At 45.8% G+C, this 16053-nt stretch overlaps 1 pseudogene; it reads left to right on the top strand.

Moving 5' to 3' along the window:
* Positions 1–16053, top strand: part of LOC102539570 (zinc finger protein 532 pseudogene) — a 49036-nt pseudogene that overhangs the window by 19885 nt on the left and 13098 nt on the right.

Below are 16053 nucleotides of genomic sequence, written 5' to 3'. Positions count from 1 at the left end.
AAAGAAGCCCCTGGCACAGGAAAGCCCCTGCAGACCTACTTGCTCTGCTCTAGGCTAGCAAGGCAGATGGAAGTCATCAATCCAATTTTGGGATTGGGGCTGGGGCCATTGGCCTGCAGGGAAATTTTCTGGCTTCTGGGATGACACTCCTGTGACCATGTCAGGGCCTTTATGTGCTGCCTAAGGTCATGCCAGCTTGGCTCAGTACATTATGTGGGTCATGGCTCATAATTGAAGTAGCTTGGTTTTGAGAGACTTGTATGACCTGGTGGCAGCATGTGCCGTGTATATGTATAACTCATGTCAAGTGTGCTGGCCTATGGGGGCGGGTGTATTTCTGTGCTGGTGGACCAAGGAGAGACTTAAACTCTCCTATGTGGCTGAAACTCCAGCCCAGGACCCCCACCACCTGGCAACCTGCAGTCCTGCCAGCACCATGACCTGAGGGCCAAGGGAGGGGGTGGGGTGAGGAAGGAGACCCCCTCTCTAGGCCTGGTCTTGACCCCTCCTCTCCTCCAGGTGCCATCTTCCAGGAGAAAGTGGCCAAGGATGACAGGGCATTTCCAGCTGGCCGCACCAGACCTGAGCCTCAGTGATGACATCCTGCAGAGCTAGAAGATCATCTGCTCCTTCAAGGTCATCGAGGTCAACAACGCTTTTCAGGCCCTGCAGGAAGGTGAGTGGCCGGCCCCTGTGCCCAGAGCTAACAGGGGTGGGTCCTGCCAGGCGGCACAGCACTGGAGACCAGCGGGGTTGTTACCAGCTGGGCTGCGCAGGGCCCTCTGTGTGCCTGGGCAGTCACCGTGCTATGCAAGTTGGGGGCTCTTTCCCTGGCCCACCAAAGACATGGCACAGGTTGTGCTCTGCCCTGCGGGGCAAGAGTGGAGAGCTTGTGAGCAGGTGGGCTGGGCTCCTTGTGGGCCATGTCACAGGCATGTGAGGCTCATTTCCAGCTCCGTGGGCCAGTGTGTGCACCCAGTCCTGGTGGCACAGTTGTGTGGCTCAGGGCCTTCATTGTTGTGAGTGTTTGTGGGTGGGCATGTCTGTGAGGCATGTGTCTGGGGTGGTGCCCCTCCCCTGACCTGGGTTGGGTGGTGTCCTCTTCACTGCCTACAGAGGAGGCTCTGGCACCCAAGCCCGTGGTCTCCCCTCTCAGGAGCACAAGCCTGGAGGTGCAGCATTTCATGGCCCCTCTGTGCCCTGGCCTGCTTTTCTCGGCTGCCCTTCTCCTCTGGTTTTGGAGAAGCCAAGCTCTATTGCCTTCCCTTCCTGGGCCAGAGGTGGGCGCTGTTGGACCACGGAAGGAATGGAGTTGGGCCAGGCCAGGCCACAGGGAAGCAGGTTGATATTGATGATCTGACTCACAGGGAGGCTGCCTGCAGCCACCTGTGTGGGCGAGGCTCTGTGAACACGTGGCCGCTGCTGCACGGAACTGCAGTCTTGCTGCAGCCTTACTGTTCTGAGTGCGCATCAGGGCCAGAACCCAGCCAGCCTGGCCAGCCCCTGACCAGCTGGCTGTAGAGCCCATAACTTGCTCTATTTGGTGGGAAGGGGTCAGGCAGAGCTAGTTTCAAATCCCAGCTGTGACTTATCTGCTGTGTGATCTTAAAAGGCCACTCGCCCTGTCCAAGCCTCAGTTTCAGTGTCTGTGAAGTGGGGCTACCTCAGCGTTGTGGTGGTGGATCTAGAGAGGTGATGTGTGCATAGCAGGCAGGAGGCTGTTGGCAAGCAGCCATCCTTGGGGAGCCCAGCAGCGGTGTGCTGAGCCCCGTGCTGTAGTTAAGGGTTTGGGCGGTGGCACACTGTCCCCTTAGCCTTGGTTCTCTCTGTGTCCCAGCTACCATTCGCTCTGTTCTCCTGTTCCCTGGACAAGAGTACATGACACCCCTTGGTCTCTGGGCCCTGCCTAGGTCTACCAACCCCCAGGTCAGGGCAGAGATATGGACCCCGCTGGCTAGACACCATCCTCCCCGGGCCCTTGGCTAGAGCTCTTGGCTCAGTCTGTCCCTGTGCCAGCCCTGATGTGGCCTGAGCCCCTGCAGGCTCAGCCTGGGCCTGGCCTGGGAGGCGGTCTCGGTGCTCTCTCCTCCCCATGCAGACCTCCTGCTCGGTGCAAAGGCAGAGGCATTAGCTCTTGCCTTACCTCTGCTCCTGGACTGGGGCCCAAAGCTCTGAGACCTGAACTCGTCACTGGGCTGGGCTCCCGGGGTGTGTAACAGTGGTGCCCAACTTGGGAGGCCGGTGCTAGGTGCTGAGGGGCCCTGACTTGGCTCGGTCCCAGGGTCCTGGCTGCATTCCCTGTCATGGCTGCAGACATCAGTTGCTGCTCCTCCTCAGTCCTTTGTGGTCCCAGGGCCCCTGCCCTGACTCACCTCTCCCTCCCTTCCAGGCTTTTACTGAAGGAGTTGGCCCCCAGGGCCTCAGGGCCCATATGTGTGAGATGAGATCCCTTCAGCTCCAAGGGCCCTTAGCCTGGGATACAGTGGCCTGAGGCTCTCTCCACCCCACAGCCCTTTAAATGTTTAAAGACAGCCACTGTGCCCTCAGACTTTTTCAGGCTTCACATCCTGCAGCCTGAATATTTCTCACTTGGTTCTCTTTTGGATTTGTTCATTTTATCCTTGCCTCTCTTAACACACAACATTCCTAATGTCTCTTGATAGGGGACTTAATTTGCTGACCTCAGCTTTCCTGCCTCTAGGATGGGGACAGTGGTCCCTCCCTTAACAGGTTGTCTCCAGGACCAAATGTGGTAATGACAGTGGAGAACTTAGCTGGTGCCTGGCACTAAAGAGGCGCTCAGGAAATAGGAGCCACAGTCACTGTCCTCATGATGTCTGACCAGTGCAGGGGGAGAAGCATGGTCACTGCTGGTTCTGGATGCTCTGCTGATATTAATGAAGCCTTGGTGATTGTTGACCCTCAGCCTCTCCTCCCGCTATGGCTCTGGTTGAGTCTCTGGTCCTCAAGCACAGGGCTTTTGCCCAAGAAAGGGTGATGTGTCACAGAACCCCTCCTGGAGCCTGTGCAGGTGACTGATTCTAGTGTGTGACTTTACACCTGCTCCTTTAAAGTCCAGCCTGCTCAGAGCTTGTCCGACTCACGCATGCCTTCCAGAGGGTTTCCTCTCCTACCCAGACCTGAGCCAGCCCACAGGGTGTCTGTGTCACTCTTACCCACCTCCAAAATGCTCAGTAGCCTGGGCCTGGCCCAATCCTGCTGCTCGAGCTCCCTAGCTTACTCTGTGGCTCCACATGGGGTCACTGGCCAGTGTGCATGGGACACGGGATCTTATCTGGTGGAAATCACTGATGTACCACTAATGGCTGCATTTCTGTCCCAGACTCCATCCTGTGTTCTGTTTCTGTATACTCTTTATATATGGAATTTATAGAGTCACAGCACATGGGGTCTTCTAGGGCCTGGACCCCAGACTTTCTGTTCCTCCTTCCTTCAGTGTAGAAGTCTGTGGGGAGTCATCTGGATGGCCCTGGGAGCCAGCCCAGGAACCTCACCAAGGGGAGGAATGTGATGTGCTTGGCAGCTGTGGTCTAGTACAGGCTCCTGGTGATGGCCTGTTAAAAAGCAGAGGCATCCCTCAATACCCAGTGTCTGTGGACCCCTGTGCCCAGGGCTGTGTGAGCATCATCTCGGACAGCCCTGGGGAGCATGGGGGATTATACAGAGAGCACAGTGAAGCAGAGATTGCTTCAGAAATGTGAAGGCACCTCGGAAGCTAAGCAGGGTCGGGCCTGGTTAGGGTTAGTACTTGGATGTGGGAAATGTGAAGGATTGATAGCAAGCCAGCATTCTCCTTGTTCCTTGCCCGCCTTCCCACTATGCACGTGACCCTCACCCTATCTCAGGCCTTTGTCCAGTTCTCACCACCTCCACCGCCATGTCCCCAGCCTCAGCCTGGATCCTTGTGTTCACTTAGTGTTCCCTGCCTCTGCTCTCCCTTCCAGGACTCTGTCCATGCAGCAGCCAGAATTACCTGAAAAATCAATCCAGTCACCTCCCTCTCCTGTTGAAACCCTTCAATGGCTTTTTGCAGTACTGAGAATAAAATCTAGACCCCTTATCAGGGCCTGAAAGCCCCCAAGTACCCCCACAAGGGCTGAGCTCCCCTGCTTCACTGCCGCCACTCCTCTTGACATCTCGGCTTCAGCAATCTTGACTTTATTCCTGTATCACCAATAAGTGAAGCAGGCTCCCACTGTGGCGCCTTTGCACACACTATCCACACCTACCTGGAAGGCTCTTCACATGACAGGCTCCTCCTCAGGCTCAGCTCTTCCTCAGATCTCACCTCCTCAGAGAGGCTCCTCTTGGCTCCAAGAAGGGCCCCTCTCATTCCCTGACAAAGCCTTCTTTTCCTTTGCTAGCTTCCCCACCTGCAATTATGTTATTAGTTTATTTGTGAGGAGCACCAGGTCTGTGAGGGTGGGGACTGGTCTGTCTCATTCACTGCTCAGTTCCTAGAGCGGAGCCTGGTGCATCGGTCATGGGTGCTCAGTAAAAGCCCCTGGATGGATAACAGGGCAGATGGACACATGGGACCTCTGTTCTCTGAGACCCTCTCAAGCTCGGGGTCATGCTCAGAACCACTCAGGGTCCCACGGCATGTGGGGCTTGTTGCATTTATAGCTGCCATGTCCTGCCACCTCATGCCGGCTTTTCCCTCCTGGTCAGCTTCTGGATTTGAAGGCCTCTCCTGGCAAGAAATGATAGGAGCTGATGGCACAGCCTCTCCCGGGCAGGGGCCACTTCCACAGGGGATGCTGAGGCCCAGCACAAAGGCTACAGTCACAGCGAGGGGGTTTCCCATGCTCACCATCTGGAGCAGGGAATAGTTTTGGGGGACTCATTTCTGGAAGGTGTTTCCCCTCCTGAGCTCTTCTGTCAGGGGCTCAGGGCCACTGGTCTGTCCATCCCCTCTGAGCTGTGCCTGTGGGGCTGGGAGTGGGTGATGAAGGAAGGAAGGTTACCCAGGGGAAGTAGAATCTCACACTGGGCTCCAGGTACTGGCCTTGGGGTCTGTGTGGCCTGATAGCTGTCTGGGTATTGGGTATAAGCCAGGATCTGGGTTTTTTCAGATCAGTTTTTTTTTTTAATTAAACTATACTTGATTTACAGTAATGTTGCATTGGTTTATTTTGTGCAGCATTGGGATTCAGTTATGCACGTAGATATTCTTTTTCATTATAGGTTACTACAAGTTAGTGAGTACAGCTCCCTGTGCTCTACAGCAGGACCTTGTTGTTTATCTGTTCTGTATGTAGTAGTTTGTATCTGCTCATCCCACACCCAATTTATCACTTCCCTCTGCTTTCCCCCGGTAATCATAAGTTTGTTTTCTGTGTTTGTGAGTCTCTTTCTCTTTTGTAAAGACATTCATTTGCATCTGGGTTTCCATTCTTATCTTCCACCTGGGAATGCTCTGGTGGGCTCAGGAGCCCGCCGATTCTGGCCTCAGTCTCCACATGTGTGAAATGGGGATGATGATTTGGGGAAGGGAAGGGGGAGGGGGAGAGAGGGGCAACTGGAGGTGCTCAAGCTGCAGACCTGCTTACCCCTGTACCCCTGCAGCAGGTGGTGAATGGTGCCTATTTGCAAGGATGTAGCCACCATCTGTGCACGTTGGCCTTTGAGGAAGCAGGAATTAGAACCCTCCTGGTGAGCCAGGGCTGAAGGGGCTTTGAAGTTCTGTGTTGTTGATGACAGAGTCCTCATCAGGAGCATCCTAGGGAGCATAGCTCAGGACTCCAGCTGTGTCAGGCTGCTTAGCTTTTGGAACTTGGTTAAGAGGAGGACAGAATGGGTCTCTGATGAGTATCAGCACCCACTGAGCAGTGCTGTTGAGTGCTTCAGGGGAGCTTCTAGATGGCGGGGTGCAGCCGGACAGGGACCGCGTGCCAGCTCTGCTCCAGCCTTGCCTCTGGGGCATTCTTTAGGAAGCCCTCCCTGGCTGCTCTGTTCCCTGAGGGGGCTCGGGCTTTCTCTTTGTGACCATGCCACCCTGCCCATCTCCTCACATGTCTTAGGGGTCACCTGTGGGGTCTGGGAGCACAGGTACCATTTTTTATGCATCTCAAGACTCCCAGCAATGCAGGGCCAGAGCAAGTGTTTGTTGAGTGGCCGTGTGACTGTACCTATGGCAAGTACACGTGTGGGCCTGCAAACACACAGGAGTGTTGCCTGTGTGCCCTAGTGAGCTCCCAGGCATAACACCTGCAGATGGGCTGAGACTCTAGTGGTGGGTGGGTCCAAGGATCGTCTGCTTGGAGAGCCCCTTCCTGTCAGGACCCCACTTCCGTGACAAGGAGGCAGAGCTACGGTGCCCTGAGTGATGTGGAGATCCTGCCTCACATGTCTGAGAGGAAGCTGTTGCCCCCATGTGTGCTTGCGGGACTGCTAAGTTGGACCATCTGAGAATACCTCCCCCCAGCCTCACGTCAGGGAATCCTGCCTGTCTGAAGTCACTCTCTGTGTTAGTTATGTTAGTCTTGTGGATGTCAGTAACACCTGTACTGGCCTAAGCAAATAGGGATATTTATCAGGCCATATAATAGAAAAGGCCTCAGGTTGTGTAACTTCAGGCATGGCTGGATCCAGGGGCCCAAATGGTACCCTCAGGACATTGCCTCCTTTTCCACATCCTGTCCCTGCCTACCTGGGGGTAGGCCTCCTTTCCAGGCAGACTTACCTATTCAGAGCCCCCAGGCTGTTGCAGGCTCTTGTCTAATCAGCCCAACCCCCTGGTGCTTCCCCATGGGAAGTTGGAGACTGTTTAACAAGAGCCTCCCAAGGGTCCCAGGATCACTGCTCATGGGTGCCGCATGGAGACCGTCTACTCCGGATCAGTCCTGGTGCCAGTGGAGTGGGATGCCCTGGTGCCACCCCAGCCCCTTAGCTGAGAATGAAAGGGGATGAGCAGATGTGGGTGGTGAAGAAAAGAAAGGAGGCTGGGTCCCCATTACCAGCATACCCTCCTTCTCTCTGTTGGTCCCCAAAAGTGAGAGTGGCCTCGCAGAGTGGGGCTTCTCTACCCATCCCCAAGGTGCTCTGGGGTTTGGGATTGGGCTGTAAGCCATGGGGCCACACCTGGTGACCAGATCTTTCTGCACAGTGGATTCCAGGAGACCTCAGACTTTGAGGATTTGAAAGCTCTCTGGGGTGGGCAGCATTAGGAGGGAAAGAGCCAGGCTTTGAGCTCTGTGCTGTGCTCATGGGGTCAGGAACGAGACCAGAGGTGGCTGGGCAGTGTGGGAAGGCTTTTGGGGGGAGGAACACTTGTGGTAGCCCAAAGGTCGGGAGGCTTTGACTAAAGGAAGTGTGTTTCAGGCATGGAGGAAAGAGTGACCGGAGCTGTGGGTGGTGTTTGGGGTAGTGAGGGAAGGGTGGGGACCAGCCTGGTGGGGCAGAAGCTCTGGGGTGAGAAGGGAGAGGACCCTGGGTGTGAGCCCCTCCCCCTCCAGGTTTCATGAGGGTCCCTGTGGATGTGGTGTGACTGGGACCTCCCTTCACACCCTTAAGTCATGAAGGGAGGAGGACCTGAAGGCCAGGAGGTGGAGTGCACTGCTCTGTGGCCTCCTGCAGGTCCTTCCCCTCACTGTGTCCTTCCTCTCACTGTGTGTCAACGTCCTATTTCCAGGAAGGCGGTGGGTGGTGGGTCTTGGCCTTACACACCGTGCCCGCACTTTATATGTAGCCACAACCCATAACCTTGGCCCCAGACTCAGCGTTTTCCACTTGGGAGAGTCTTTCCTATCCCCACACCCTGTTGTGGGCAGGGCTGTCTGCTGCCTTAGGGATGGCTCATTTGTGGTCACCCCTCAGAGCTCACCTAGGTTCCCAGGGAGGGGGAGAAATCCCAGGTTGGCAGCGAGAGACCTGGCTTTGCCCCATACCCCAGGCCAGCTCTGCTCCTCCTTCTGTCTGGTGGGGACTCTGCCCCAGGCTACCATGGACCCTGAGGGGCTGGACTGACCATGGCAGAATTAGGAGGGCAGGAGTGAGCTGCCTTATTGACAAGGGCTCCCGCATCCTCCTGGGCAGGTTCTGTCCTGCTCTGAATAATTGAATAGAAATCCTCCACACATGAGACAGAGCTCTCTCGGGCTCTGCCTAATCTCATTAAGAAGTCTCCTGACAGTCTCAGTAGGTGCCTGGATGCTCAGAGGGGTTTATCTCTGCCACGGGGTGGATAGGCCCCTAGAGTGTGGACCTGGGATCAGGCCCCTACCCCACTGCCCTCCAAACTCAGGCTTAGGCAGAAGTGATGCTTCACAGCTCTGCCAGCCACCAGCAGTTCTTACTCAATCAGTTATGGTTTGCTGGGCTTAATTACTTTAAAATTATTAATTTAAGCTGGAGAAAGCAGGCAGTGGAGGTGGAGGGAGAAATGGGACCCTCCTTAGGGCCGTGAGGCTGGGCAGGGCTGAAGGGATGGTTTCCAGCTGGGCCAAGGCCACTCTCTGGGAGAGCTCTGGCAGGCTGCCCATCCTGCCTGCCAGGTGTGGCAGGGACAGACAAGTGGGCTAAGAGTATGATCTATGCTACAGGAGAATATAGCCAGCCCGGGGGCCATGGGTGCACAGATGGGGTGCCTAATCTAGTTTGGGAGCAACCATGGGAGGCATCCTGGAAGAAGTGACTCCTGAGCTGAGTCTTGAGGTGGGTATTCTGAGGCTTGATCAGACTAAAGATCAAGATGTTTGATGAGACCCTAGATATTGGTGTGCTGTTTCATCAAATGACAAAAAGTCAAGTTGTCTGTCTATTTTTGAGGTGTTAGCAGCAATGACATTCAATGCTTAGATTGGTTAATCCATTTGGGGGTGAAGAAGGATGATATTTTAACTACATCATTTCTTTTTCACTTATCAGCTGGTTTAATTTTGTAAAGAGACACTTCCCTTCATCTACTGTTGGGTCACCCATTGAAGCAGTTCATAGAGGAAAGGCAGGTTAGATGCTTCTTTGTTTTCATTCATTTATCCATTATCAAAACAATGAATTGCTACTCTGTCATCTTGCAAAGATAATGAATTTTAAAAACCAAAATGAAGTCAAGGATTAAAACCTATTTGACAGATTACAGTGCACTGCAGTTATTGCATTTGCTGCTGTTCAAACTGTCTCATCTTGTCACCAGTTAGAACCCCTTCAGGTTAGGTTTTAAGTCCTTTTGATGTGATGCTTGTAGTCTGAACGCTTCCTTGACATCTGGTTTGGCAAAATGTTTCAAGCTTATCTTGTATGTTTCCTGCCCAGGACTAGAATCAGTAATTTCTCCAAGAAACCTTAGTTTCTTTTAGTGGGAAATAATATTGAATACTAAATATTTGACACTGGTATCCCCCGTGCTTCTGGCTTGATCATTGTTTCTAGGTCTTTTCCCTAGGAAGTGCTAGATATTACATATTTGAGAAAATTCTCTGTTGTTTATACAGATACATCCGATTCAAATTGAGAACTGTGAGATTTTTACTTAACCTCTTCTGGGACATCTGTTTCTCCTTTCTTCCTCACTGGCAAATCTGATTCTCAAAGGCACAGGGAATAATTGAATTCCAATATCCAACTAGTCATTTGTTTCACCTCAATTGATGCACACTCAAGTTCAGGTGAACAATATCCATAATACTGTGTAAGACTTCAATGAGAGAAACTGAAAACAACAGGAATAAATGAAAAGATATTCCATCCACATGGACTGAAAAAGTTAATATTGTTAAAATGTCCATATACCCAAAGTCTACAGACGTACTGCAATCTTTAATATAATCCAATGGCATTCTTCACAGAAATAGGACAATCCTAAAAATTGTATGGAAACACAAGAGACACCCAATAGCAAAAGCAACCTTGAGAAAGAAGAACAAAGCTGGAGGCATCACATTCCCTCATGTCAAACTATATTACAAAGCTATAGTGATCAAAACAGGATGGCATTGGCATAGACACAAACCCACAAGTGAATGGAACCAAATCCAGAGCTCAGGAATAAACCTATGCATGTATCATCAGTTACTTCCGTCAATTTACAACAAATGGCTAAGAATATACAATGGGGAAAGGACAATCTCTTCAGTAAATGGTGGTGGGGAATGCTGGACAGCCAGAAGCAAAAGAAGGAAACTGAGCCACCATCTCACACCATCCACAAAAGTTAACTTAAAGTGGATTAAAGCCTTAAATGTAAGATCTGAAAATATAAAACTTCTAGAAATAAAAAAGGCAGTCAGCTTCTTCATGTCAGCCTTGGTGATAGTTTTTTTTTTTGATCTGCCTCCAGAGCAAAGGAAACAAAAGCAAAAATAAACAAGTCAGATCACATGAACCTCAAAAGCTGCACAACAAAGGAAACCATCAACAAATAAAAAAGCCCCCTGTGAATGGGAGAAAGTATTTGAAAATCATGACTGACATGTGGATAATATCCAAAACATGTGAGAAGTCATATAAATCAATAGGAAACAAAAAATAAACAAGCTCTATGATTATAAAATGCATAGAAGATCTAAATAAATAATTTTTAAGAAAGATATACAGGTGGCCAGTATGTACAAGAACAGAAGCTCAGTGTCACTAATCATCAAGGAGGTGCTAATGAAAACCACAATGAGATATCACCTCACACTGAATACAATGGCTATTATCAACAACAACAACAAAAAAGGCTAAGACATTACAAATATTGGAGAGGATATTGAGAATAGGGAACCCTTGTGCACTATTGATGGGAATGTAAATGGGTGCAGTCACTATGGATACAGAATGGAGTTTTCTCAACAAATTCAAAACAGTACTATCATATAACACTGCTACCCACTTCTGGTATGTATCCAAAGAAAAGGAAAGCACTTAACTATTTTTAAAAAAATTGAATTACAGTCAGTTAACGTTGGGTCAATTGCTGGTGTACTGCTCAATGTCATGATCATGCATATAAGGAAAATCCTTACTTGAAAAGATATATGCACCCATATGCTCACTGCAGCATTATTTACAACACCTAAGATGTAGAAACTACCCAAGTGTTCAATGACAGATGAGTGGATAAAGAAATGGTGATTTAGGTGTACAATGGAATATTCAGCCAAATAAAACAATGAAATCTTGCCATGTGACAATATGGAAGGACCTCAAGAGCATTATGCTCAATGAAATAACTCAGAGAAAGGCAAATAATGGAGGATCTCACTTATATGTGGAATTAAGAAAGAGATCCAAGCTCATAGATATAGAGAACAGATTGGTTGTTCCAGAGGCAGGAGGTGAGTGCAGAGAAATGGGTGAAGGTGAAGAGAAACTAACTTCAGTTTTAATACAAATGAGGCATGGAGATGTAAGAAGCAGCATGGTGGCCATACTTAATAATATTATATTGCATATTTGAAACTTTTGCTAAGAGAGTTGACCTTCAAAATTCTCATGTGTATGGTGATGAAAGTTCATCTAGACTTCAAATAGGGAAGAACAGACCTGACTCCATGTGGATCTGTTTCTTGTATTTTAAGCTTTGTATTCTATTGGTTTTGCTACAAAGTAATCACTAAGAGAATGTTGTCTCTAGCCTGAAATGTACAGGAGAGCCTATTGTCGAGGCTCTAACCCTTAAAGAAGAACACCTTTCCATTCATATAGAAATAAAAAGTTGCAAAACACAGAAGAACATTGGTCTTGTGGGGATTTATAGGAACACTGTGACCAGATCAACAGCAGCAAAGAAAGGATTCAGGTTCCAGGAGGTTTGCACCAACCAACCACAACCCCTCCCCTTTTAGTATAAAGAAAGCTGAATTTGAACTCGGGTAAGGTTTTTGGGGACAGCAGTCTGCTATTATCTCCATCTGCTGGCTTCCTGAATAAAGTCACTTATTCCTTGTCCCAGCAACTCCTCTCTTGGTTTATTGGCCTGTTAAGTGGCAAACAGTAACAGCTTGGACTCATCAACTGACTTGCGGTGACTGTTTCACAATATGTACAAGTATGGAATGATTATGTTACTCATTTGAAACTGACCTAATGTTGTGTGCCAACCATACCTCAAAAAGAAAAAGAAAAGCTACAGTATCCTAAGATAAATATAATATAGAACCAGCTGTGACTTCTGAAAAGTTAAAACTTTAGTTGCATCTCATGTCAGTTCTCTCCTCCCTCTTCCCTCTCTTTTGATTGTACCATTTCTACATTCACAGAACATAAAGCCATCAGGAGACAGGCTGGGACATGGGACCTTTTACCGAAGTGCACATGTTGATTTTGTGGCAGGAAAGCCCAGTGACACCATGTCTGCTATGGGGCCAGGTACTGTCTGTCCTCTGTCTAGGATGTGTATTTCTGTATTTCAGTTATTCTGTATGATTTTTTTAAAATGAGGTAATTTTATAAGGCACCACACTAGGGTGGAAACAGTTAACCTTTTTTCTTATTTCTCTAGTTTCCTACAAAAGCTCTATGTAATGCCAGACTTTGACCATCCAGACTCAGAAGAACTACCTGGGCCACTGGTAGTAAACCTCAGAGTGCCACAGTAAGTGAAATATACTTTATAGTTTCATGTTTGTGTAATGAATTATAAATTAATTAATCAGTTTCTATCTTCATTCATAATTTGAAAGTCTCTGGCTTTTCTAATAGCTTATTTGTGACTTCCTCACTGAAATTTAGTGGCTTAATTTTATTTATTGGAAAAGTAGAGATTGTGGACAGAATAACAGAAGTCCTGCTATTACTAGGTTATAAATGAAAGCCTCAGAAAATATTAGACTACTTTACTTCTGACCCACACTTTGTGGAAATGCAGTATTATGTATTTCATGTTTGTATTAAGAGCTATATTATAAATTACATTAATCTCAAAGTTGCTTTGTGTGATTAGATCTCTTCTAAATCAAATAATACTAAGATTTTTGTTGACTAGATCTGTTTTTTACATTTCTAAATATATAATTTATATTCAGTTTCATATAGGTCAGGAAGACTTAATGTAAAGTTTCTTTCAAAGGAAAGACACATTGGGAAGAATGCCAGGTCTTTTCAGCTTTGCTTAATTAAAGATTTCTTTTGTTAGACTAAAGCTTCTTTATTGCAGCAGGAACCAGGTTGCCCTTTATTGGGAGTGTGGTTTTGTTTTGTTTTGTTTTGTTTTGTTTCAGAAATACAATGAAAAGGAAAAATAAAAATTAAAGGAAAATAAAGAAAGAGAAAAAGTAGATTGGTTTATAAATAAGGCTCTTAGTGCTCTGTGCTCCCTCCAGTTGTAGTCCTAAATAATTATTTGTGTATAAATACTGTCATGGTGGCCACATGATGGGTATCCAATCTGCTTGCTAATGCTGCAGTGTAAAGTTTAAAACTGGTGAATCTGAAACCCTAAAAGTAACAAAGTATTTTTATTCAGAATAGATAAGAAAATATAGAGAACAATATGAACAAGATAAGAAACTTTGGTGGAAAATAAGGAAGGAATATTTGACAGGGGGGCTCACAGTAGAAGAAACACAGTTAACTGATAAATACATGAAAACAGGCTCATTTTCAAAACAGAAAAATACAAAGCATAGCAGTAAGATACCAATTTTTACCATCAGGCAAAAATTTAGACACCCACACCCTCTTCATGCAATGGTGCTTGTTACAACTTTTGTGGTAAATTAATTCAATATATTGATCTATAGTTGAAATACATGTACACTTTGGTTTATCTGCCTCACCCTTGAGCCTCTATATGGTAGAAATAACAGTACCAGTATGTATTTTATTGAACTAGCAAATGATCGACTCCTGGAAATAATGGATTTTCTCTGAAATAAGCCAGTGGTTAAAAAAAAATTCTTCAGTTTAAGACTTTTCTGATACCAATTTAAGTAAGTTTAGGTTAACAGAAAAAGACATTTAGTGTGTTATAAGAATACTGTGGGGTTTTAGCTTAGTGGTAGAGCACATGTTTAGCATGCATGAGGTCCTGGGTTCAATCCCCAGTGCCTCCATTGAAAAAGAAATTAAAAGTAAATAAACAAACAAACCTAATTACACAACCCCCCCAAAATACTATGGGCTGGTTGCATGCAGTATTTTTTTTTAATAAAAATCTCTATAGTTGTTGCTTCAGAATTCTTGTTGTGCATCAATAAGCATTAATGGTGCTTCTGATTTTCAGACTGGACATTTAGCTATGGACACGTTACTGTCTCCTACTTCAAAATGAGCAGGAGACTTGTTAAAGAAGAACTCTGGCTCTTGGGTGGTCTGGGTCATATTGTAAAGGTATGATATATATACATAAAACATTTTAATATATTATTTAAAGCCTGAAGAAAATTCACATACTTCAAAGAATAATTGCATCAGTTTGAAAAGATCTGTTCTTTTTAGTAGCATCTTGAAAATCTTTTAAAGATAAAGCCATTAACACTTTGATATGGGGAAGTTATGGAAATTAAAAAAAATAAATTACAATCTCATATTTTAACATCTCACAGAATAAAACTTAGAATAAATAGTATTCAGAGAAGTTCTAGCATATTCATAGCATGTGTACAGATGGCTTTTATATGTTAGTTAAGGGGATAAGTATTGAAGTGATGAGACATGCTAATGTATATTTATTTCTTTTCTCCTAGTGAAAGATGTGTGGATCATATAAGTAAAGATGAAGATGAACAGAAACTAGTGGCCTCATTATGGGGAGCAGAGAGATGTTTCTGAGTTTAAGAAAGTGTAATAATGGGGGAAAATTATTTAATCTAAAATATGACTCTGTGTGTGAGACTGTCACAGTTTCATATTAAACATCCCTAGAGTTTTACGTTTACTAATCCAAGTTGAAATTGTAATGCATTCTTGAGCAACCAAAGTTAAAGAACATGTTAAATGAGCAGTGTAGTTTTTTTAAGTTTGTTGCGCCATATGAAATCATGCATGTCGTTTGTTCATACTGCCAAACGTTATAGTTCTTTCCTTAATGTGGAATCCTGCTTAAATACATGAACTTGTTTGTAGAAAATAATAGTTAAATGCAGTCAAGTTTTGTTATATTTTTAATTAATAAGAATTTTCTTGATGTAACTACTTAGTCACATTGTTATAATCACAACTTATAATAATATTTGGCTTTGAAGAGTACTTCTGAACTGTATTCCATAAGTATATGTGTGGTTTTTTTGACTTTTCTGAATGACTTAACCAAGTTCAGAGTAGACTAGAATTTATGCTGCCAGTGAATTTCAAGACACATAGACTGTGTGTTGGCCAGATTGGATTAGCAGGGAATTTTTTTGAAACACCTGTGGGAAAATGATCTATTATGAATGAAAAGTTTCTGGCATAGATGAAATGGAAATTATTTCTTGGTTCTTCTAGAGTGCTTCAAGTACAGTTGATAAACATATAATTTTTAAAAATTCTAGATGAATCTACTTTAAGAACTTTAAATATTAGTTTGTTTATTAAATTAGTGATTGTTCTTTTCTGATCTTTAAAATGCTTGGTAATTCATTTCTGGGAATGTATAGTACAGAATATATTAATTATGAACAAGCAATTATAACAGTGATGTTTTAATTTTGTAGTAAAGCAATAGCTCTATTATTTTCAATTTAGAACACGGGGGTTGCTATTTCCTTAGATGACAAAGGCTGACAGTCCTTCTCCATCTTTATGTCTTTTAGAGCACTGCGTGTGGTGCGTGAATTAATGAATGAATGTTATGGATTGCCATGAAATTTCAAAAAATTTCCTTTTAGGTAACAGTGCATAATCCAGAGAATCAAAGCTACTTGATAGCGTATAAAGATTCCCAACTCATTGTTTCATCAGCTAAGTAAGTTTTTCTGAAATGTCATGCTTTCTTTGTTTTTTCCTTTCAAACTGATGTGCAGTGTTGTGTTTTTAGTGTACAGCATTGTGATTCAGTTATAGATAGATATCAATAGATAGACAGATTGTTTTTCATTATACGTTGTTACATGCTAGTGAATGCAGTTCCCTGTGCTCTACAGTAGGACCTTGTTGTTTATTGATTTTGTTTATAGTAGTTTGTGT

This window comes from Vicugna pacos, chromosome 11 (assembly GCF_048564905.1).
Source record: "Vicugna pacos chromosome 11, VicPac4, whole genome shotgun sequence".
Lineage (NCBI taxonomy): Eukaryota > Metazoa > Chordata > Mammalia > Artiodactyla > Camelidae > Vicugna > Vicugna pacos.
This window is presented reverse-complemented; position numbering and strand designations above follow the sequence as displayed.